Raw genomic sequence first — 26058 nt, 5'->3', positions numbered from 1 at the left:
AAATTATGTACGGGATAATTCATATTGTGGGGCTTTAGTTGACGTGAAGCATATGCAATAACTCGCCCCTCCAGCATCAATACACAACATAGGCCAACGCGTGAAGAATCGCAATACACAGTATACATCCCTGAACCAGAAGGCAACACTAACACTAATGTTGTAGTCAATGCGTTCTTGAGATTCTGAAAGCTCACCTCACAATCATTGGACCGTCAGAATGGAGAACCCTTATGGGGGCAATCTAGTCAAAGGTGTTGCAATAGATGAGAAGTCCTCCACTAACCGGCAATAATAACCTGCTAACCCCAAGAAGCTCCTGAACTCAGTCGTTGTGTTAGGACGAGGCCAATTCTAGACTGCCTCGATCTTCCTGGGATCTACCTTAATACCCTCGCCTGATACAACTTGCTCCAAGAATGCCACAGAATCTAACCAGAACTCGCACTTGGAGAACTTAGCATATAGCTTCTGTTCCCGCAAGGTCTGAAGCATAACTCTCAAATGCTACTCGTGCTCCTCCATGCTACGTGAGTAGATCAATATGTCATCAATGAAGACAATGAAAAATGAGTCAATATATGGACAAAATACCGGGTTCATCAAATCCATAAACGCCGCCGAGGTGTTTGTCAAGCCAAAGGAAATCACTAGAAACTCATAGTGGCCATATCTAGCCCAGAAAGCCGTCTTCGAAACATTTGAATCATGAATCTTCGGTTGATGATACCCCGATCTCAAGTCAATCTTAGAGAACACTCTGGCACCTTGCAAGTGGTCAAACTAATCATCAATATGCAGCAATGGGTACTTATTCTTAATTGTAACCTTGTTTAACTAGCGGTAATCAATGCACATCCGCATAGTCCCATCCTTCTTCTTCACGAACAACATCGGTGCACCCCAAGGCGACACACTCGGTCTGACGAACCCCTTTGCTAGTAACTCCTCAAGTTGTTCTCTCAACTCCTTCAACTCTTTTGGAGCCATGCGGTACGATGCAATAGAGATAAGCAAGGTACCTGGAGCCAAATCAATACATATTGTCAGCATCTGCGGAACACGCATGACCCACGAATGTTTGCACCTGCGACCAAGTCTTGCATCTGCGAGCCCGCTTCTACGGCTCTCCTGACGCACCTGCGCCCATGGCCAGACTGCTCTCTCCGCATCTGCGGACCCTCCATCGCAGAAGCGAGTTCGCTTATGCGAAAAATGCTTCACTTCTACGGACCTCGCTGACTCCCCTTCATTTCTCTTCTGCGAACAATACGCCGCACCTGCGGCCATCCCCACCACAGTTGTGAACGCACCAGATGCCAGCCCCTTCAGCTCTTCTCCAAAGAGCAATCGAGCTCCGTCGCCCTCCGAATCTCACACGGGGGGCCCCGGGGCCTCGACCAAACATACCAAAAAGTTCGTAAATATAAAATGGAGTTTCTCGAACCCTCAGAAAGCATAAAACAACATCAAAACTAAGAATGGCACCACAAAACCATATCGAATCGGCTTATAAACTTCAAATTTTTCCAACTTAAACTACTCAGAATGACACCAATTTTTGCATGCAAGTCATAAAGCAGCATAACTATTCCAAGGCTCAAAATCCCAAACGGGTCTCGATAACACCAAAATCTACTCCAAGCCAAACTTAAAGAATGTGAAAATCTTCAATGCGCCAACGTTCAACATTAAGCACCAAAACGCTCCCGGGTCTACCGAAACCAGATCCGAACATGCGCCAAGTCCAAAATCATCATACAAACTTATTGGGGCCGTCAAATCCCAGTTCCAGGGTTGTTTACGCAAAATATTGACTCAAGTTGAACTTGGCCATTATGGGCCATTATTAAGGAACTAAGTGTTCTAATTTCAACCTGACCCTTCTAAACACGAACCAACCATCCCCGCTAGTCATAAAACAATAAAAGCACATACGAGGAGTCTAAATCAGGGGAACGGGGACCTAGAAAGCAAAGAGATGATCGGGTCATTACATTTGAGTACGTCCGAGAACGGGAAGTACGAAGCCGGGAATTTGACTGTCACAACCCAAAATTCAACTAGTCGTGATGGAACCTAACCCAACCCGCTAAGTAAGCCAATTAATAATGAACCACAATATAATGATAATGATAAGAATCAAAAATGAAATAACTCAATTTTATACAACTCCACAAGGACTGGTAGTCCAAATCATGAGCTTCTAAGACTTAGAGTTTATAAAGCTAGTATAAAATAAATATATCATCAGTTTGTAACGTACATAAATAGATTTATAAATATAAAGCTACCAACAATAAGAGGCGGCTATAACCGGAATGCGGGTACATCTTCAATGCCAGCCCTCGCCACATGCACCAGCATTAACACCAAGATCTTCATGCAAGGTGCAGAAGTATATTATGAGTAAAATCGACCCCATATACTCAATATGTATCCTAACTAACCTCGGTAAGGTACAAGACGCAAGATCAAAAAATGATACTCACCAACGCCTGTACAATTCATAATTTCAACAAGTATAGAACATATATGTGATCAATTTAGGAAAATATCAAGTATAACCGCTTTGATGCTAAAATTTATTTCTTTTAAAGTGTTTTACTCAGTCCAGCATATAAGTAAGATATGCAAGTACGGAATGTAACAGTCAAGGAAATTGCAAATATGGGTGAAATGCAGTAACCAAATAACAGTCTGTTACCGCACGCAACCCAATCCAATAACCATAAGACAATAAGGCCTATTGCGGCATGCAACCCGATCCAATAACAGTAACCAACTCTCCAAAGCTCACATCAACCAGAAACCCGTCGGTTTCTCATAATCCGCATGTACACCATCAAGAGAGGACATGAGAAGGTGACCCTAGGGGGATGTATCCATATCCACACGCAACCACGGCCAATTCTACGTACAACCAGCCTGGCATGGTCACATGCTCAATATCATAAACCACCTGGTGTGGTCACATGCTCAATATCATAAACTGCCTGGTGTGGTCACAGGCTCAATATCAATCGCATGGATAACTCACGTGCCTATATCCATAATCTGCTCTGCGTGGTCATATAACAATAACACCATTTGCCCGGCGTGGTCATAGGCATAACAAAACAATCCGTCAGGCGTTGTCACATGCATAACAACATAATCCGCCCAGCATGGAAACAGGCATAACAACATAATTTGCACGGCGTTGTCACAGGCATAATAACACAATCCACCCAGCGTGGTCACGGGCATAACAACACAATCCGCCTTGCGTGGTCACAGGCATCCAGTCCAATCATATCGCACTTGAGCAAATAAATAAGATCATTGTGGGTGTGTGCAAATTCCGGAGGGGCTCGTTCAGCCCAAGCAATAGCATAAATCAGTATAACCGCTGCGGCGTACAACCCGATCCCATAATTGCCACTCATAATCAGGCCCTCGGCTTCACTCAGTTATCAATCTCTCTAGTCTCTCTCTCACGGGCTCACAATATCATGATACTAGCTCAAGAACAGTGATATGATGTATCAATAAATAACAACAGAGACTGAGATATGATATGAAATGAATGAATATGACTAAGTACGAAATATCAATGAAATTAGTAAGACAACAGCAAGAAACGACCAGTATGGGTCCCAACAGTACCGGTATAAAGCCTATGTAAAGTGTGTCATCAAAGCTCAAATCGACAATTTCATCACATAATAGCATTTATCAAATTCATTCAGGGATTATACCTCTATATAGCCTTAAACATGGCTCAAACAGTTCACAACAATATTATAAATATGTGAAGCATCATAGCATAAAGCTTAACAGTCAATTCTAGGCTTATCGTATCCTAAACACAACTCGAGCATGGATAAATACATCTGGTGTTAGCACATGGGTTCACACCCCCCCCCTCCCCCGCGCACTGATAGCACGTAGCTATCATAAAAAATTCAGGCAATTAGTGCCTCAACCAAGTATAGATATGATACTTACCTCAAACAAGCCAAAACTAACATCGAGAAAGCCAAACATTACTCTAGACATTCCATCTCGCGCATATCAACCTCCAAACAGCTCGAAACTAGCCAAAAGCAACTCAAGAACATCAAATAATGCCGAAGGAAACATACCCAATCGATAAAGGTGGATTCTTTAATCAAAAGCCCAAAGTCAACCAAAAATTCCAACCCGGGAACATACCTCGAAACCAGACAAAACTCACAAAATAGGACAACTCATTCAATTACGAGTTCAACCATACTAGTTTCACTCAAATCCGACTCCGAATCGATGTTTAAAACTCAAAAATTCGCTTTATGAAATTTTAGACAAACCCTCCAATTTCTCTTTCAAAATCGTCAATCAAATGCCAAAATCGAAGATGGATTCATTAAATATAATCACAACCGAGTAAAAAACACTTACCCCAATCCATATGGTGAAAGTCACCTCAAAAATCGCCTCAATCCGAGTGCTATAGCTCCAAATATGCTAAAATAACCAAGACCTTTGAAATAGAGTACTTTATACATTGTTCCAGAGGTGCCCTTCGCGATCGCGGTCACCAACCTCGTGATCGTGAATACAAAATTTTCTAGGACAGTTTTTACCCTATGCGATCACGACCATATCCCCGCATTCGCGATGAACAAACTTCAATTAACCCTTCCCAAACTCTTCTCAAACAGCATGTAGTGTATCAGCCATAACTTTTTGTACATAACTCCAAATGATAAACGGTTTTATTTTCTGAAACTAGACATAAAGGACTACAACTTTAACTTTTGGATCATCTTCAAATTCCATATAGATTGCAAGATATAAGCTTCCAAAGTCGGATCATTGACAATAGAATTTCCTCTACGCAATTGCGAAAAGCCTTACGCTATCGCGATTCACAGGTCCATTTTTCCCATTTTACTCTTCGCGATCGCAACCACTTCTATGCGTTCGCAATGTACACCCTATAGCCAAAAACCAACATCTAAAAATGGCCAAGAAATGGCGTGAAACCACCCCGAAAATCACCTGAGCCCCTCGGAACCCCGTCCGAATATACCAACAACTCCCAAAACATAACATGGACCTATTCGAGGCCTCAAATCACACATAACAACATCAAAATCACGAAATCGTCGATCAAGATCAATCTCTTATGTTCATAAACTTTAAACTTCGAACCAAGCGTCTGATTCAAGCCTAACCAATTCGAAATGAACCCAAATTTTGCATACAAGTTCTAAATGACATAACGAACCTATTCCAACTGTCGGAACAACAATTCGAACCTGATATCATCAAAGTCAACTCTCGGTCAAACTTATAAACATTCCAAACCTTCAAATTTCCAACTTTCGTCATTTAGTGTTGAAACCTTCTGGAAATATTCAAATGCAAATCTGAGCATACGCCCAAGTCCAAAATCTCCATTGGGACCTAACGAAACCATCAAAACTCCGATCCGAGGTCAAATACTCAAAAATTAAACTTGGTCAACTCTTCCAACTTAAAGCTACAAACATGAAATTCATTTTTCCAAACTAATTCCGAATCACCCGAACATCGAAACCGACGATACACACAAGTCATAATACATCATACAGAGCTACTCATGCCCTCAAACCATCAAATGAAGTGCAAATGCTTAAAATGATTGGTCAGGTCGTTACATTCTCCCATACTTAAACATACGTTCGTCCTCGAACGTGCCAAGAGTCATTCCAATGCCATCAAATCGCCGTGTAATCTTACCATGCACGTACCCGGAGGTGATCCCACATCACCCCCCAACCCGTATAAATTCGTCAACTCAACATAACCGAAGATTATTCCTTCAACCTTAACCCATAAACCTTGAAACCTAATTTACAACATATGAAATTCCTTACAAGACCTGAATCTCGTATCTACACATTGTATAAGTTTGATCAAGCTGTATCAAGTCATAACCATAACCCAAGATGTAATCACATGATATACCACATAACTCGCATACCCACAACGATAACTTCTGACCACAATAACTTCCCAAAAATATGCCCGACACCTGCAACAAACCTCATACCAAATAAAACTCCGTTCAAATCTTTGTACACTGCCGATGATGAAAGAAACACGGAGAAACTCATAACCACTCATCAACTCAACAAGTCATGGAGCTCTCCCTTGTTCGACAAGAACCATAGCCAATTTCTAAGCCGCTTAGTGACATTATCCTTCCAAATATACTGCAATCAAATCCGGTAGCACCCATTATAAGTCCAATGATCCCATCCCATCAAATACAGCCACTCTACTGATATGCCACACCAATACAACCTCACGCCGCAAATCGTGAAATCGGTGCACCAATAAGCAATAATTAAAATTCACCCAAAAATGAGAAAATGACTCAAATGGAAGAACTATCCTGCAAGCTCAACAATTACCACCACAAATGCAATGCTATGAACCCATCACACATAGTAGGACCAAGACACATGAATCTATCACAAAGGATCATATCCCAACATAACCATGCTGCAATGCGTGACCCATCAGAACACTAGTCCATATGAAATACCTCAAGCCACAATGCTCTAAATTAATAACCACATGCAATTCGACATCAAATACACAAAGTGCATGATCATAAGCATGGAGAAATTGATAGCACAATATACCACTAACAGGAAAAACCATAACCAAGCCACAATAAGCCATTCAATACCCTAATAACCATCTTGCTCGAATTTGGCTACAAGGCCCAAATAGAACCGCATCATGTGTGCATATAATCAACATTTCACAACCCCTCATATCATAAAAGAGTAACATATAGAACATATTAGAGAACAACAAGCTCAACTCTAATTGAATGCCACACCCCTCAGCACTAACAATTCTTAGTCAACAAATCTGACCTGGTGTAGAATATACATCCTTCTCGAGCCTACCAATAGGCCCCCAAATTGACTCTAGTCATCCCCAAATGGATAAATAGGCCTCCAAAAGTCCTTAATGATCTAATCATAACACGTATCACCATCTAACTAACTTTGGCCACATCTTCACAGTCCACAACCCCGAAATAATATGCTTTTGTGAACTTCTAGTCTCCAGATCTATAGAACACATGAATCACCGTAGCAGTTCCCAACTCCACCACTCGAATGAATAACATATCTCTCATACACGATAATCCCACGAGGAATACTTCTATAATTCTTTCGTGACACATAGCAAAATTCTGAAAGTCAGCAGTTAATCAACCATGCGAGTACTGCAATACCAATGAAGCATCCGAAGTCAGAACACAATGCACCTTCTGAAATGCGTGCCCTCTCGATAATACCAAGAAGTACTAGCATTCATCTAGACATCTAGAACCATCCATGTTGTCTAAGAATTCATGACATTCCCTTCAAAACTAAACCGTGACCTTACACAAGCAAATCTTAATCCCACAGGACGCACTACATCTATCATGCCATTATATGAAAAGCACGAGAATCTCATTATTAACTCTGAGTCACAAGAGGATTACATACTCGATTAGCTAGAAAACTTTCACCAGATCCTATTCAGCGTAAAATCACAACACACAACAAATTTTCCAAGCTTGAAGAAAATATCCACCCCAAGCCGCAGTAGAAATCATCGAGAACTCTACGAGACCTATTTGCACATAACCAAGCCATCAGAACTGAATTCCTCAAACCCATCCAAGTCACGCAGGTTGCCAAGCCCAAGAGTATTGCCACAAAACACATGTAGAGACTCACCCCATCATAAGAACCAAAAGAACCGATTATATCCATTACCATACTGATCTGATCTACTACCAAGTTGTCCTATTTCTCCTAGTTCCTTCCGAATTGCCTTTAATTTAACACTTCTCCTTGCCATAATAACACGATCCTGACCTAAATCTCACCACACGAGACACAAGCATGAAACCACACCGCCATAATTAGGCCCATAAGCCGTTGTATTCCCTCTTAAGAACCCCACAAAGCACCTCAACCGAGACATCCACTTTTAGGAGACTTTCTGTGAATTTAAAGTTGTTCCTTTTACCTTTCTGATACTAAAATACAGAAATACCATAAGTCCCAGCACCATCCAATGCAAATCTCATATCTTAGCCATATACAAATCCGGAAAATTTCCCCAAATGCCATATATAAATCTTAAATCCATTAGAACCTTCTCGAGAGTCATCCACTCTGTTCAAATCTCAATTGCACCGCCCAAACGGGCCGAACGACATGTGCCCCACTAGCACAATAACACCCAAAGAAGTAGTCCACACCTCTAAGCAACTGAGTGAATCCTTTTTCTTGGTATATTACATCTATCACGAACAACAACCCTAGACCATTTCCAAGACTTCCATATATCCATAAGGTGTAATACATCATGCATCCATAAATTCCTTACTCAATTCATCCTCAAAACCAACCTTTGCAAGTCATAACCGATCCACAAGTATGCCTCAAGCTGAAATCTATACAACACATAACCATGCAATCAAATCGCCGATAGTAGACTCCCCCACTTGTCTCTAAGCCATAGAATAAAATATTTGATAACTCAAAATACCCATACTCTATTACTGCCATAATAATTCAGTGAGATTCAACTAAATCCTTCATAAGCTCATGTAACACAAACCATATAATACCTCAAATCATTTGTTAAGCTTGCATTCATCCTCATAACGGTCATGTCAACTTTCTCAACCAATCCAAACTCAAATCGCAACACATATACCCACTGGTAGAAAAGAAACCCTCCACACAACATCATAAGGATAACATATCCATAGATTACCCTGCATGTGATAACCCACATGCTTAGCCTCAAACTGACATCTCTCTATACCCTTTCACAGCCACAATTACTATGCACTCACTTAATCTTTCTGAATTTGAACATATCAACAAGACATGAAAATCTACTTCATTCCACAAATGAAATAACATGAAAGAACCTCTCAAAACCTTCATAAATTAAGACTGTATGACACATCCATAGAAATAAGGCATCCAATAGTCCTTTTCACATCTCAAGCAAACTCTTTCCATCACATTCAAGCCATCTGAACACATCTCGCAGTCACATCCTACTCATCATATAGACATCCATGATCCAACCACTCATAGGGATACCACTAGAAATAGAAGTCCAAAAGTACAAGCTCACACAACTGAAACTATCGATCCAAAGCTGCGTTCCAAATAGGGCCTCAAGTCCTCCAAACTAGCCCATCACCAAAAAGAAGAAAACACAGCTCGCACCTTATCCATAGAATCCACGAGTCATCGATGCACAGTTGATACCGAGCGCTCACATACACATATGAGTGAGTGGAAGGAATTAAAAGAGATACACTTCAAGTTGAATCACTGTCGCACGATAAGGAAAGAAAGATGGGAAGTTTATCCTAAATTCCCTGTAGCCTCTCATAGATAGGTATGGACGTCATCATACCGATCAACAAGACTCTACTAGACACTTGCTCATGACTCGTAGAAGCTATGAACCTAGAGCTCTGATACCAACTTGTTACGACCCAAAGTTCAACTAGTCATAATGGAACCTAACCTAACCCACTAGGTAAGCCAATTAACAATAAACCACAATATAATGATAATGATAAGTATAAAAAATGAAGTAACTCAATTCTATACAATTCCCTAAGGACTTGTAGTACAAATCATGAGCTTCTAAACTTAGAGTTTACAAAGATGGTATGAAATAAATACATCATCTGTTCAAAACGTTCATAAACAGATTTATAAATATAAAGCTACCAAGAACAAGAGGTAGCTATAACCGAAAAGTGGGTACATCTTCAATGTCAGCCCTCGCCATACACAGCAGCATCAACACCAAGATCTGCATGAAAGGTGCAGAAGTGTAGTATGAGTACAACCGACCATATGTACTCAATAAATATCCTAACTAACCTCGGCGAGGTACAAGAAGCAAGAACTAAAAATGATACTCACCAACACCTGTATAGTTCATAATTTCAACAAGTATAGAACAGATATATGATCAATTCAGGAAATTCTCAAGTATAACTACTTTGATGCTAAAAAACTTTCATTTTAAAGTGTTTTACTCAGTCAAAAACTCAGCATATAAAGAAGATATGCAAGTACAACAGGCAACAGTCAAGGATATTGCATATAAGGGTGAAATACAGTAACCAAATAATAGTCTGTTACGGCACGTAACCCAATTCAATAACCATAAAACAATAAGGAATATTACGGTGTGCAACCTGATTCAATAACAGTAAGCAGCTCCCCCAGAGCTCACATCAAGCAGAAACTCATCAGTTCCTCACAATCCGCGTGTACACCATCAAGAGAAAAACATGAGAGGGTAACCCTACAGGGGATGGATCAGTATCCACACGCAAGCATGGCCAATTAAACATGATACCAACTCGACGTGGTTACAAGCTCAATATAAAAAACCACTCGGCGTGGTCACCTGCTCAATATCAACCTTACGTACAACTCACATATCGATACCCACAATCCGCCCGGCGTGGTCTCAAGCATAACAACACAATCCGCCCGATGTGGTCATATGCATAACAATACAATCCACCCGGCATGGTCACATGCATAACAACACAATTCACTCGGCATGGTCATAAGCATAATAACACAATCCGCCCGGCATGGTCACAGGCATCCAGTCCAATCATATCACACAGGAGAAAATAAACACGAATAAATGTATGTGATGAATGAGTAATATATCTTATGCTCCTGAAGTGGTATAAACGACATGCTAAAGTGTAGGCATGTGCAAATTGTTCTATCATAGCTCAAATCGGCAATTTCATCATAAAATAGCATTTATCAAGTTCATTCAGGGATTACACCTCTATATAGTCTCAAACATGGCTCAAATAGTTAACAACAATGTTACAAATATGCAAAGCATCATAGCTTAAAGCTTAACAGTCAATTCTAGGCTTATCATAGCCTAAAAACAACCCGAGCATGTATAAATACCCCCGGTGTCAGCACATAGGTTCAAACCCCACGCATGCGCGCACCCATAGCACGTAGCTATCACAAATAATTCAGGCAACTAGTGCCTCAACCAAGTTTAGCTATGATACTTACCTCAAACAAGCCAAAACTAATATCGAGTAATCCAAACAATACTCTAGAAATGCCATCACACATGTAACGACCTCCAAACGACTCGAAACTAGCCAAAAGCAACTCAAGAACATCAAATAATGTCAAAGGAAACAAACTCAATTGATAAAGGTGGAATCTTTAATCAAAAGACCAAAGTCAACCAAAAAGTCAAACCCGGGCTCGCACCTCGGAACCTAACAAAACTCACAAAATCTTACAGCAAATTTTATTACGAGTTCAACCATACTAGTTTTACTCAAATCCGACTCCGAATCGATGTTCAAAACTCAAAAAATTACTTTGTGAAATTTTAGAAAAAAACCCCAATTTCTCTTTCAAAATCATCAATTAAATGCCAAAATCAAAGATGGATTCATGAAATATAATCAAAATCGAGCAGAAAATACTTACCCCAATACATATGGTGAAAGTCGCCTCAATCTGAGCTCCGTAGCTTCAAATATGCTAAAATGACCAAGACCTTCAAAATAGAGTACTTTATACACTGTTCCAAAGGTGCCCTTCGCAATCACGGTCACCAACCTTGTGATCGCAACTACAAAATTTTCTAGGATAGTTTTTACTCTATGTGATCGTGGCCATTTCCCCGCGAACGCGATGAACAAACTTCAATTAACTCTTCCCAGACTCTTTCCAGATAGCATGTAGTGTATTACCTCTAAATTTTTGTACATAACTCTAAATGATAAATGGTTTAATTTTCTGAAAACTAGACACACAGGGATACAACTTTCATTTTTGAATCATCTCTAAGTTCCTTATAGATTGCAAGATATAAGCTTCCAAAGTTGGGTTAGGGACAACAAAATTTCCTCTACGTGATCGCTTAAAGCCTTCCGCGATCGTGATTCACAGGTCCATTTTTCCCATTTTACTCTTCAAGATCACAACCAATTCTATGAGATCGCAATGTACACCCCTGTATCTAAAAACCAACACCTAAAAATGGCCTAGAAATGGTCAGAAACCACCTCGAACCTCACCCGAGCCCCTCGGACCCCCGTCTGAATATACCAACAAGTCTTAAAACATAAAACGGACCTATTCGAGGAATCAAATCACACATAACAACATCAAAATCAAGAATCGTTGATCAAGATCATTCTTTTAAGTTCATAAACTTCAAACTTCGAACCAAGCGTCCGATTCAAGTCTAACCAATCCGGAATGAACCTAAATTTTTCATACAAGTTTCAAATGACATAACAAACCTATTCCAACTCCTGGAACAATAATTCGAACCCGATATCATCAAAGTCAACTCTCGGTCAAATTTACGAACATTCCAAACCTTCAAATTTCTAACTTTCGCCAACTAGTGTCGAAACCTTCTAAAAATATTCAAGTACAAATTTGTGCATACGACCAAGTCCAAAATCACCATCCGGACCTAAGGGAACCATCAAAACTCCGATCCGAGGTCAAATACTCAAAAGTCAAATATGGCCAACTCTTTCAATTTAATGCTTCAAACATGAAATTCATTCTTTCAAACTAATTCTGAATCACCCGAACACCGAAACCGACGATACACACAATTAATAATACATCATACGAAGCCACTCATGACCTCAAACCATCGAGCGAAGTGCAAATGCTCAAAATGATTAGTCGAGTCGTTACATTGACAGTGTTCATCTTCGTCTCCGAGCGTCATCTTTCCAAAGCGTTTTGAATATAGTACCTCGTAAGATAAGAGAAATGAAATTGTTCGCAAAATAATATAACGTAAAAGATAAACTAATAAAGTGACATGTTTTTGAAATGGTTTTTGTTTTAAAATGTTTGAAAATTTCTCTTGAAAAAGATTTGAAAATGTTTTTGTTTTTGAAAGATTATTTGGAAAAATATTTTTGGAAAATAATTTAAAAATATTATAGGATGCTAGGATTATGATTTCAATTTCCGTCTAGACATGAGAACAGGAACCGTCTTGGCTGCGACTACGGTAGCTAATCATGTAGCCTTCCGAAGGGCTATTCGTTCGTCATTTTCTCGTCTTTTCCCTTTCCGATGTTTATCGTCATCACCTCGTTATTTAGGGCCCAGTCCGGAGGGTCATTCGGAGCGCCGTGGCCTCAAAATATTATTCGAGGAGGCCTGTAGCATGTACAACACTAATTACGTCCATCAACATATCATTTTTTCTCAAACAATCAAATGAGCTCCAACTGTGAACAAGATGGCGCAACAGTGGTTGCTAAACAAAGAAAACAGTAAAGAGGCAAGGGCCCTCAACTCATAGGAAAACAAAGATACAGTAGTAGATCATACCAAACTTGGCCAGTCAGTGAAATACGTTATTAAACCAAAGTTAATCGCTTCCAAAAATGGAACTATATTCCATATAGGCCAAAATGGGGATTTCAAATTCAAAGAGGTGATAAACCTCACAGAACCAACGTATACCCAGCAAGAACATAGGAGCGGAAAATTATTATTCATATTAGCTCAAATAGAGACAACCATCAAATGGCAGCGAACGGGGAACTACTTCCGGCCAAGTTCGAACCCAACGTGAATCATTAGATTATGTGAAAGGTTTTTGTATCTCGAACTCAACAAGAAAGATATTGATTTCTAATTGATAGTTTCTATAGCGATTTTTAAGTGTAACAAAGAGTATATTTAAAAAAAAAAAAAATGGTATGACGTGATTATTTTAGAATGTAAATAAATTATTTCGAAAAAGCTCTTTACTTTTTTCTACTTAAAAGATAATAAAAAGATAAGATGTTTTTGAACATTAGTAGAGAGTTTTTAAAATTATTATAATAGAAGTTATATTATGGATAAACTCAAAAAATCGAAATCTTATGGAATATTTACATAAATATCCGACCAGATTTATTGTTTACTTTTTATAGCTAATATAAATAGATGATATACCGACAACACATGATTATACATATATTATATATGGATTATATATAAATTACACATCCTTAAATTTTTTAATTTAAGTGTTCGGGTGAGCACCTATTTAGGCTGATTACATAAAGCCAAAAAAAAAATATGAAAGAATTTCAACCAAAGACTAAAAATATAAATAAAGTTCTTATGTAGACAATTTCTATTAAAACTCATCCTTGTATAGTGAAATAAATTAATTTTTTGTAACAAAAGAAAGAATGACATAAAAAAATAAGATAAAAGAAAATAAATATTGAAAAAAATGTATGAAAGGTCTTAAAAACAGAAATAAGAGATGACAACGAATTTCTTCTTATGTTTCATCTTTGTTGAATATAAAAAATTTGGAAGCTAATCTCATCGATCTCAAATATTTTTTTCAACTCAAATACATAGATTATAAGATAAGGATATGTTAGAATTATTTTTTATTTACATTGTGTGTCGTTTTTAAAAAAATCACTATTACTAATAAACTGATATGATATTCAAATTTTAATATAAAATTTGAGTAGTTTACATTGAGGTTAAGCCAAGTTTGGTGTCAAAAAATAAACTAATTGACACTTTTAAGACAATATATGCAATGTTATATAATAACAATCAACCAATTTAACATTTAATGATTCAAAGAACAAATATTTTGTATATATAGGGTATTAAAAATTCAAAATATGTGGCTAGAGATATCGATAAACTTAAAATGGAGTCATACTGAAATAAAAATTTTCCGGCTAAAGAATCATTTAATTTTTTAGATAGCCGATTAAAGTAAATTTTAAATTAAGGATAATATCTTCACTTGCATCATTATAAAGATAATAATTATTGAAATATATATATAAAGTTTTAGAAATTGGAATTTCAAAATAGAAATATTTTTTGAAAGATAACAACATACCAAATAAGTGTTCAAGTAGTAGTAATACCAAATAAGAGTTCAAGTCGTAGTAAAAGAGTTACGTCGTAACCAAAGAATAGTTTATATTGTATCAACCTTTGTGCTTTGCCATAAATATGAGTTATTATTTCTCTTTGTGGCTATTTTTAGGTTCCGATGACACCAATGAAAATAGTGCAAAAATAAAATTATCACTACGAGGTTTGAGAAAATATTAGTCTTTTTTCATGTAGTGTTTCTTAATTAATATCTAACGATTATCAATAATTATTAAGAAGGCTTAAATTTTAAGGTTATTTACATATAATTCAAATAACTCAGATATTTAACATGGTTAATGTCAAATATCAAAATGGAGTCACACTAAAAAAAATAATTCACTGGCTAAAACATTTTTAAAATTTTTAGATAGCCAACTAAAATGAGTTTTAAATTAAGGATAATATTTTTACTTATCTTATTATAAAAATAATTATTATTGAAAAATAAAGTTTTAGAAATCGAAATTTAAAAAAGAAGAAGAAAATTTAAGAGATATCAAGTAGTAGTAAAAGAGTCAAGTCGTATCCAAAGAGTCATTCATAGTCTCAACATTTGATTGTTTTGTCATAAATATGAGTTATTATTTTATTTTCTGACTATTTTTAAGGATCCAATGACACCGCCGAGAATGGTATCAAAAAAGAAAAATAGAAGAAATGGTTAATTTTTTTCATGTAATGTTTATTATTAATATCCAATGATTATTTATATTTACTAAGAAAGTTTAAATTTTAAGATTATTTACATATAATCCAAATAACTTAAATATTTGAAATGGTTAGTATATGTTATTAAACCAAAGTTAATCGCTTCCAAAAATGGAACTATATTCCATATAGGCCAAAATGGGGATTTCAAATTCAAAGAGGTGATAAACCTCAAAGAACCAATGTATACACAGCAAGAACATTGGAGCGGAAGATTATTATTCATATTAGCTCAAATAGAGACAACCATCAAATGGCAGCGAACGGGGAACTACTTCCGGCCAAGTTCGAACCCAACGCGAAACAGACAGAAATTCAATAGCAGACGATTAGAAAAATCAACAAAACAGAGCAATGCAAATAATATTCATCCGCACACGAAGAAACAAGAAAAATCAGGACGCTACTCAACGGTGACGTGCACCGGAGCAACAGTCCACAGTACCACGGCAGTAGGGTTGCCGGAAATTATAAAACCGGCCAGATTCCGATTAAAATCTGGCAAAATAAACAACCTCAGATCCGGTTTTAGCCTGTAAAATACAAAGACAAGGACGTTACAGAGAATATGATAAAAGAAGTCGCCGGTAATGGAGTTTTTCCGAATGGATCTGAACCAAATTCCGGCGAAAACTTTCAAACTTAATCATTTTTTTTTCGAAGATCTGGTAACTAAAATGTAAAATAGGTAAAGACAAGAACTAATGACTGTTAGAGTCCACATTCCGGTGATGGGCCATGATTTCGGCGCCTTAAGTGTGAGATGAGGGAGAAATAGTGGGTAAAGAGGAGGGTGTATAACGAACCTACATGTCGTTTTTAGAATTAGCATCTCGTTCGGCGGCATAAGGTCTCTAGCAACTTCGTATTATGTGTTATGACTTGCGTGTGTGATCGCGTTCAGGTTTTGGATGATTCGGGGTCAATTTGGAAGAAGATTCTTGTTTTAGAAGCTTAAGCGGTAAGAATTGATCAGAGTTTTGACTTTTGTATATACAACTCCGAAATGGCATTTTGATGATTCCAATAGTTTCGTATGGTGATTTTGAATTTAGGCATGCGTCCGGATTTGGATTTGGAGGTTTGTAGGGTAATTTGAAGCATTTCGACGAAAATGAGAAAATTAAAGTTTTGAAAGGTCAAGAGGGTTGACCGAGAGTTGATTTTAGTGATATCGGGGCAGGATTTCGATTTCGAGAGTTGGATTAGCTCTGTTATGTCATTTGGGACTTGCATGCAAAATTTGACGTCGTTCCGGGTTGATTTGATATGTTTCAGCACGAGTTTTAGAAGTTGGAAGATTTGAAAGTTCATAAGTTCGATTCGGGGTGTGATTCGTAGTTTCGACGTTGTTTAATGCGATTTGAGACCTTGAGCGGGTCCATGGTATATTATGGATCTTGTTGGGATGTTTCGCCGGGGTCCCGAGGGCCTCGGGCGTGTATCAGAATGGGTGTTCGAGTTTTGTGAATTTTATTGGGTTTCGAGGTGCGGGCCCGGGGTTTGACTTTTGTCTTGGCTTTTTAGTTTTAATTAATAATCAAAGCTTTATTATCCGGAATAGTTTCCTATGAATTTATTTATGATTTGAAGTTATTTTGGTTAGATTTGAGCCGTTCGGGAGTTGTTTCACTCGAGAAGGTCATGTGAAGGCTGTGTACGCGAGGTGACGAGTACGTGCTCCGGCTTATTTATGGAAATTTAACCGTTTAGGGCTCTTAGGTTCTTATGTTCATTAGATATGAAGTTGTTTTGTCATGTTAAATTCACATTTACTAGTTTCACCTTTATGTGTCTTATTTGGAATTAATTATTTCATGTTCCACCCTTATTTCCGATTAAACTCTTATGTGCCTTAATTGAAGTTGTTGCCTCTTCTATTGCCATTCTATCTTCCCCTAATTGCTTATCATTAATTAAAGTTATTATTATCTTTTTCATAATTACTTATCCTTAATTGAATTTGTTGTATCTCTTCCGTAATTGCTCAACCTAAAATGAAATTTTGTTATCCCTTATCATTGTTGACTTATCCTTATTTAGAATTATTGATTCGTGTTATCTCTCTTATAGTCGAATTGTACTTTTGCGAAATCAATGCTACATATTATCTCTTTCTTGTTGATCTAGTCTTGTTGAGACTATTATTCCCTATTGTATCCTTCTTTGTGAGCTCGTTCTTCCGTCTCTTTGTGTTCTGAAGTTCCTAAGTTGATTTACTTATCGTATTCTCGTGTTATTGTCGTTGTTGCTGTTGTATTCAGTGTTGTTGAGCCGAGGGCTATGTGTGGTTATGATATTGAAACTGTTTTGAGGAAATATTGTGGCATGTTGGCACATATTGTGAAAGTCATTTATTTGAGTTGTTATGTTTTGGCACATGTGTTGTTGTTGAGAGAATTGTTATATTATTGCACGAGGTTTCTGTCGTGCTGTTGTTACTATATTTGCACAAGGTTTCTGCCATACGATTGTTACTGTGTTTGCACGAGGTTTATGCCGTGCAGTTGTTATTATGTTGCATGAGGTTTCTGTCAAGAAATTGTTATTATTGATACGCATGCGGTGGTATAAGGTCTGAGTGTTAAAACGCATGCGGTGAGATAAGGTGGGCTTGAAATGCGTGGCTAGTAGGAGAACTACTAGAAGTCATGTGGTGTGATAAGGTGGGCTAAAACGCGGGATGCTATTTCAAAAAAAATAATTTTCAAAACTAAATATAAAAGCTCCCACGGTGATATAGGGAAAGTTGTGATTTATTTTATGATTTGAGACTACGAGACGGTACCTCGGTAGGGCTCTTGTTGTCATTTTCCTTTTCTGTGCACTTGTCTTTGATTGTTGATTTCCTTGGCATACTATTAATTGTTTCCCTCTATGTTGCACTATTTGCCCAGTTCTATGTAGCTAATCTTGTTATTCTAGTCGCTACTCCAAATTGCATTGCTGCATTTATTATATTGTACATTTTATGGTGATCGTTTCTTATGTGGCATTCATTGTCTCTACTCTTATTTGTTGACTTGAATTGTGATAGAACACTTGCACAAGCATACACGCAGTTAAATTACCCATATCGGTTGTAAAAGATCAATCCTGACGTCATTGACCATTATACGTACTCTTGTCTACTTGCCTTCTATGTGAGGGATGTTCTATTGGTACGTGAGTCGTCCGGGCGGTTATGAGTTGTAATGTAGGCACAAGATGCCAAGTGATTAGGGTTCACAAATTGGGACCCGTGATTTGTGATTTGAGGTTTGGCACCTCGTGGAAATCCTTGGGTAAAACTGGTACGAAAGCGATTGTTCCTACTAGTTGTCACTTGTCTTCTTTTCTTTGGTTTCACTGGATTTGGACTATGCTCAACTTACTCTATAGGGTTATTACATGTTGTGTCTCGTGGGTATCTGTTGCTTTTAGTCCCTTTTATAAATGTTGTATTATTATTGTCATCATACCTAGCCTTATATTGATATTGTTCCCTCCTAGTTCTACATGTATACTTGTTCAGATTGTTTAGTCCAGTGGGTGTCTTGACTGTTTAGTGGATCAAATAAAATCGATTCATCTCGATGACATACCGGAACAATACCTGTGATGACAAAGTCGGATGCAACTACCTCCGTCCTAGCAAGAAGAGCATAGTATCTGGCCTGGCCTCCCCTTCTAGGGCGACCTTTGCCTGCTCGACCTCCACCTCTAGCTGGCTATGCAGGTGGGGTGGCACCTGGTGCGGCGACCATGGACTGAGAAGCCTGAGGACCCGGTGGAATAAGCAGAGTCTGAGTAGTCTGTGGAGGTGCACCCCTCCTAAATCTGGGGAAATCCCTCAGCATATGATGAATGTCACCACACTCAAAATAAGCTCTCGGAGGACGTGGCTGTTGTAGCTGGCTCGGGCCTGATCGGTTGGACTAACCACTGAAATCACCCCATGCAGGTTGTTCAATAGATACTGGCGGTGCATAATAGGGAGCATGAGGCCTAGGAATGGCCGAAATAACGCTGGAAGCTGGAAGTGCAGAATGAACATGGCGACTCACAAAGCCCCTACCATGACGAGCTGCAGCTGGGGCACGGGTACCACTGTATGTGTCTCAATCTCGAGACCTCTTGGCCTCCCTCTCCTCTCTCTCCAAAGTCAGCATACCCTCCAATATCCTATAAATCCCCACTACATGTTGGTATGCGATGTCCATCTCCAACTCTCGGGCCATGCTATATCTGATACTGGGGTTGAGCCCCATAATAAATCGACGGACCCGCTGTAGCAACCAAGGCTGGTGCATGCCCAGCCAAATCACTGAACCAGACCGCATACTCCAACACAGTTATAGAACCATGGCACAACTACTCAAACTCTGTGCACCATGCATCTCTACGACTCTGGGGGACAAACTCCCTCAAGAACATATCTGAGAACTGCGTTGTCACGACCCAATTTCTCCTCTGTGTGATGTCGTGACGACACCTAGTCTCTACAACTAGGTAAGCCTAACATTTGTGGAATAATGATATGAAAATATAAATTTAACCAACTATTCAAAAATACACAACAACCCCAAAACCCGGAACATCGTGAATCACAAACTACAGAAGGAAATCTAGTATCTCTATACATCCGAGTCTAACAAAAGAAACATACAGAAGATAATGGACATGGGGAAGAATAGAAGGGGACTCCGAGGTCTGCGGACGCGGAAGATATACCTTAAAGTCTCCAAAGTTGTCCCGGCTCACTGATAGTGCGGCTGATAAGGAGCACCTGGATCTGCACACAAAAAATATGTACAGAAGAGTAGCACGAGTATACCACAATCGGTACCCAATAAGTGCCAAGCCTAACCTCGGCCGAGGAGTGACGAGGTCAGGTCAAGGCCCTACTGGTATATATATAATAATAAAGCAAGGCAAGAATAAAGTATTGCAGTAAAGTAAAGACTAAAGTTTAACAAGAAAGAATTCATAGAAGGTAACAGCTCAGTACACAGAAAAATACAACAGGGGATCTCCCGAGATACCGTCTCGTAGTCCCAAATGTAAATATGCAGTACAAGGGGGAGAGGGGATCTACCGGAATACCGTTCTGTAGTCTCAAAGTAAATGTGCAGTACATGGGGAATCTACCAGAATACCGTTCCGTAGTCCCAAAGTAAATATGCAGTACATGGGGGATCTACCGGAATACCGTTCTGTAGTCCCAAAGTAAATATGCAGTACAGGGGGGATCTACTGGAATACCGTTCTGTAGTACCAAAGTAAATATGCAGTATATGGGGGATCTACCGGATTACCGTTCCGTAATCCCAAAGTAAATATGCAGTACATGAGGGATCTACCGAAATACCGTTCCGTAGTCCCAAAGTAAATATGCAGTACAGGGGAATCTACCAGAATACCATTCTGTAGTCCCAAAGTAAATATGCAGCGCAAATAATAGAAATACAACTACATCACGAGCCCTTACGATTTAGACTAAGTACCAGTCAAGGAAGAAGCAGGAAAATCACTAAGTATGTTGCACAGAGTTCACATAAGCAATTAAGACACGTAGACATGTTGTATTAGACTAAACAGAATAGCTATACATGTTGGAATAACTCAATTAAGAATGAAAATAGATTAATACTTATTAGAATGATATAACTCAAAATAAAAGGAAAACAGGTTGCTGCTCAGTAAGAAAAATCGGGTTTTTCCACAACTAGCCCGTGTACGTACATGTCACCTCACGTACATGACACTCACATATCACAATAGTTCAAAATCTTAAGGGGATTTCCCCCACACAAAGTTAGGCAAGTAACTTACCTCGAACCAAGCTCAATCAATCGGTAAGAATGCCTTTTCCACGAATATCTGACTCCGAATGGCTCCAATCTAGCCAAAAGCAATTACATATCATAAATACAACCATAATAGACTCATCCAATTAATGAAATCAATAGTTTAACGAAAATTTCGAAATTAACTCAAAAATCGCCCGTGGGGCCCACGTCTCGGAATCGGGTAAAAGTCACAAAATACGAAAACCCATTCACCCATCTGACCGTTGACTCAACGCAAACGTGAGGTCCTTATCGTGAACACGTAGCCTTAGTGTTACATATCTTCGCGAACGCAAATAACAACTCAGCTGCCTTTCCCAGATGCTCTACGCGAATGCGAGACCTCTCTCGCGAACGCGATGAAGGATTGTCTGCAACAAAAATACCAGAAATTTGCTATCTTTCAAGTCCAAAAACTAGTCCGTTAAGCACCCGAAACTCACCCGAGGCCCCCGGGACCTCGACCAAACATACCAACCAATCCTAAAACACCATACAAACTTAGTCGAGCTCTCAAATCACATTAAACAACGCTAAAATCACTAATCACCCTCCAATTCAAACTTAAAGAACTTAAAACTTTAAAATTCTACAGCCGATGCCGAAACCTATCAAATCACGTCCGATTGACCTCAAATTTTGCACACAAGTCATAATCAACATTATGTACCTACTCCAACTTTCGGAATCAGAATCCGACCCCGATATCAAAAATTCCACTACCGGCCCAAAACTCCAAAAATTCGTCTTTTGCCATTTCAAGCCTAAATCAGCTACAAACCTCCAAAACACACTCCGTACAAGCCTCCAAACCCAAAATCACCTAACGAAGCTAACAGAATTGACGGAATTCCATTCCGGATTCGTTTTTACGCAATTCTGACTACGGTCAAAATCCTAAGACTTAAGCTTCCATTTTAGTGACTAAGTGTCCCAAAACACTCCGAAACCAAAAACAAAACCTCCCGATAAGTCACATAGGCAGAAAAAGATGTGGGAGAAATAGTAAATAGGGGGTCGGGGCTAATATACTTAAAACGACCGGTCGGGTCGTTATATCCCCCCTCTTAAAACAATCGTTCGTCCTCGAACGAGCATAAAGACATACCTAAAGTGGTGAAAAGATGAGGATAACGGTTGCGCATAATATGCTCGGTCTCCCAAGTCGCCTCCTCAACTGGCTGACCATGCCACTGAGCCTTTACTGATGCAATATTCTTTGACCTCAGCTTCCGAACCTGCATGTCCAAAATATCCACTGGCTCCTCAACATAGGATAGATCATTGTCCAACTGGACTGAGCTGAAATCCAACACATGAGACTAATCGTCGTGATACCTCCGGAGCATCGAAACATGAAATACCGATTCATAAGAAACCTTCCCAACACGCCGCAACACCTAAAAATGACCAATGAACCTTGGGCTCAGCTTGCCCTTCTTTTCGAACCTCATAATACCCTTCATGGGCGAAACCCAGAGCAAGACCCGCTCACCAACCATGAATGCAACATCACAAACTTTTTGGTCCGCATAACTCTTCTCTCTAGACTGGGCTGTGCGAAGTATATCCTGAATCACCTTAACTTTCTCCAAGGCATCCTGAACCAAGTCCGTACCCAATAATCTAGCTTCGCCCGGCTCAAACCATCCTATTGGGGACCGACACCACTACCATACAAAGCCTCATATGGTGCCATCTGAATGCTGGACTGATAGCTGTTGTTGTAAGCAAACTCCGCGAGTGGCAAAAACTGGTCCCAAGCACCCCCAAAATCTATCACACAAGCACGGAGCATATCCTCCTGTATCTGAATAGTGCGCTCGGACTGTCCGTCCGTCTGAGGGTGAAATGTTGTGCTCAACTCAACCCGAGTACCCAACTCATGTTGTACAACTCTCTAGAACCGTGATGTAAACTGTGTACCCCGGTCAGAGATAATAGATACAGGTACGCCATGAAGCCTGACGATCTCGTGGATATAAATTCGAGCCAACTGCTCGGAAGAATAGGTAGTCATCACGGGAATGAAATGAGCCAACTTGGTCAGCCTATCAACAATCACCCAAACTACATCAAACCTCCACTGAGTCCGTGGGAGTCCAAACAACGAAATCCATAGTGATCTACTCCCATTTCCACTCCGAAAATCTCCAACTTCTGAAGTAACCCACCTGGCCGCTGATGCTCATACTTCACCTGCTGGCAATTTAGACACCGAGCAACATACTCCACTATGTACTTCTTCATCCTCCTCCACCAGAAATGCTGCCTCAAGTCCTGATACATCTTCGCGGCACCCGGATGAATATAGTACCGCGAGCTATGAGCCTCCTGAAGAATCAACTCACGCAACCCATTAACATTGGGCACACATAGCCTGCCTTTCATCCTCAATGTGCCATCATCCCCAATAGTGACCTCATTAGCATCACCGTGGTGGACCATGTCCTTGAGGACAAGCAGATGGGGGTCATTGTACTGACGCTCCCTGATACAATCATAAAGAGAAGACCGAGAGACCACACAAGCCAATACTCGACTAGGCTCAGAAATATGCAATCTCACAAACTGGTTGGCCAAGGCCTGAACATCCAATACCACGGGCCTCTCTGCTGCTGATAGATATACTAAGCTCCCTAAACTCTCTGCCCGGCGACTCAAAGCATCGGCCACCACATTGGCCTTCCCAGGGTGGTACAAAATGGTGATATCAAAATCCTGAAGTAGCTTCAACCATCTCCGCTGACGCAAGTTAAAATCTTTTTGCTTAAATAGATACTGCAAACTCCGATGATTGGTGTAAATCTCACAAAGAAAACCGTACAAACGATGCCGCCAAATCTTCAAGGCATGAACAATACTTTCTAACTCAAGGTAGTGGACAAGATAGTTCTTTTCATATACCTTCATCTGTCTGGACGCGTAGGCAATCACCCTACTGTCTGCGATGCATCACAATATACAATATAAGACCCCGAACCTGTAGGCAATACCAATACTAGGGCTGTAGTCAAAGCTATCTTGAGATTCTGAAAGCTCTCCTCACATTCCTCTGTCCACCTGGAGCACCCTTCTAGGTCAGCCTGGTTATAGGTGCTGCAATAGATGAGAATCCCTCTACAAAGCTACGATAATACCCCGCCAAACTAAGAAACTCCGGATCTCTGTAGCTGAGGACGGTCTGGGCCAACTATACACTACTTCAATCTTCTTCGGATCCACCTGGATCCCATCAATCGATACTATATGACCCAAGAATGCCACTGAGTCTAGCCAAAACTCACACTTTTAGAATTTTGCATATAACTTCTTTTCTCAAGGTCTGGAGTGCAATCCTCAAGTGCTGCTCATGATCTTCCCGAGTCCGGGAGTACACTAGAATGTCGTCAATAAACACAATGATGAATGAGTCAAGATAAGGCCGGAACACACTGTACATCAAGTGTATAAAAGTTGTTGGGGTATTGGTCAGCCCAAAAGACATAACAAGAAACTCATAGTGACCATATCTGGTCCTGAAAGCAGTCTTCGGGATATCTGGCTCCTGAATCTTCAACTGATGATATCTTGAACGTAAGTCAATCTTGGAAAACACTCTGGAACCCTGTAACTAATCAAATAAGTCATCAATACGAGGCAATGGATACCCGTTCTTCACTGTGACTTTATTCAACTAGCGGTAATCAATACACATCCACATAGAACCATCCTTCTCCTTCAAAAATAAGACAGGAGCACCCCAAGGTGACACACTGGGCCGAATGAAACCCTTCTCAAGCAATTCCTGTAACAGCTCCTTCAACTCCTTTAACTCAGGAGGAGCCATACGATATAGAGGAATAGAGATGGGCTGAGTGCCCGACAACAAATCAATGCCAAAATCAATATCTCTAACGGACGGCATGCCCGGAAGATCAGCTGGAAATATATCTGGAAAATCCCTCACTACTGGGACTGACTCAACTATTGGGGTATCAATACTGACATCTCTCACATAATCTAGATGAGCGTCACACCCCTTCTCAACCATTCATTGAGCTTTAAGAAATGAAATAACTCTACTGGGAGTATACTCTAAGGTACCTCTCCACTCTAATCGCGGTAAACTTGGCATAGCCAGCGTCACGGTTTTAGCGTGACAATCAAGAATAGCATAATGGGGCGACAACCAGTCCATGCCCAAAATAATATCCAAGTCCACCATGCTGAGCAAAAATAAATAGGTTCTAGTCTCAAAACCACCAAGAGCAATCAAACACGACTGATACACGCGATCCATAACAAAAGAATCTCCCACAGGAGTAGACACATAAACAGGGGAACTCAAAGAATACCTAGATACGCCCAAATACGGGGCAAAGTAAGAGGACACATAAGAATATGTAGAGCCTGGGTCAAATAATACCAACGCATCTCTATGACAGACCAGGACAATACCTGTAATAACAAAATCAGAAGTGACTGCCTCTGTACGAGTAGGAAGGGCA

Source organism: Nicotiana tabacum, chromosome 17, assembly GCF_000715075.1.
Source record: "Nicotiana tabacum cultivar K326 chromosome 17, ASM71507v2, whole genome shotgun sequence".
Classification (NCBI taxonomy): domain Eukaryota; kingdom Viridiplantae; phylum Streptophyta; class Magnoliopsida; order Solanales; family Solanaceae; genus Nicotiana; species Nicotiana tabacum.
The sequence above is the reverse complement of the archived record's forward strand: the minus strand, read 5'-3'. Positions refer to the sequence as shown.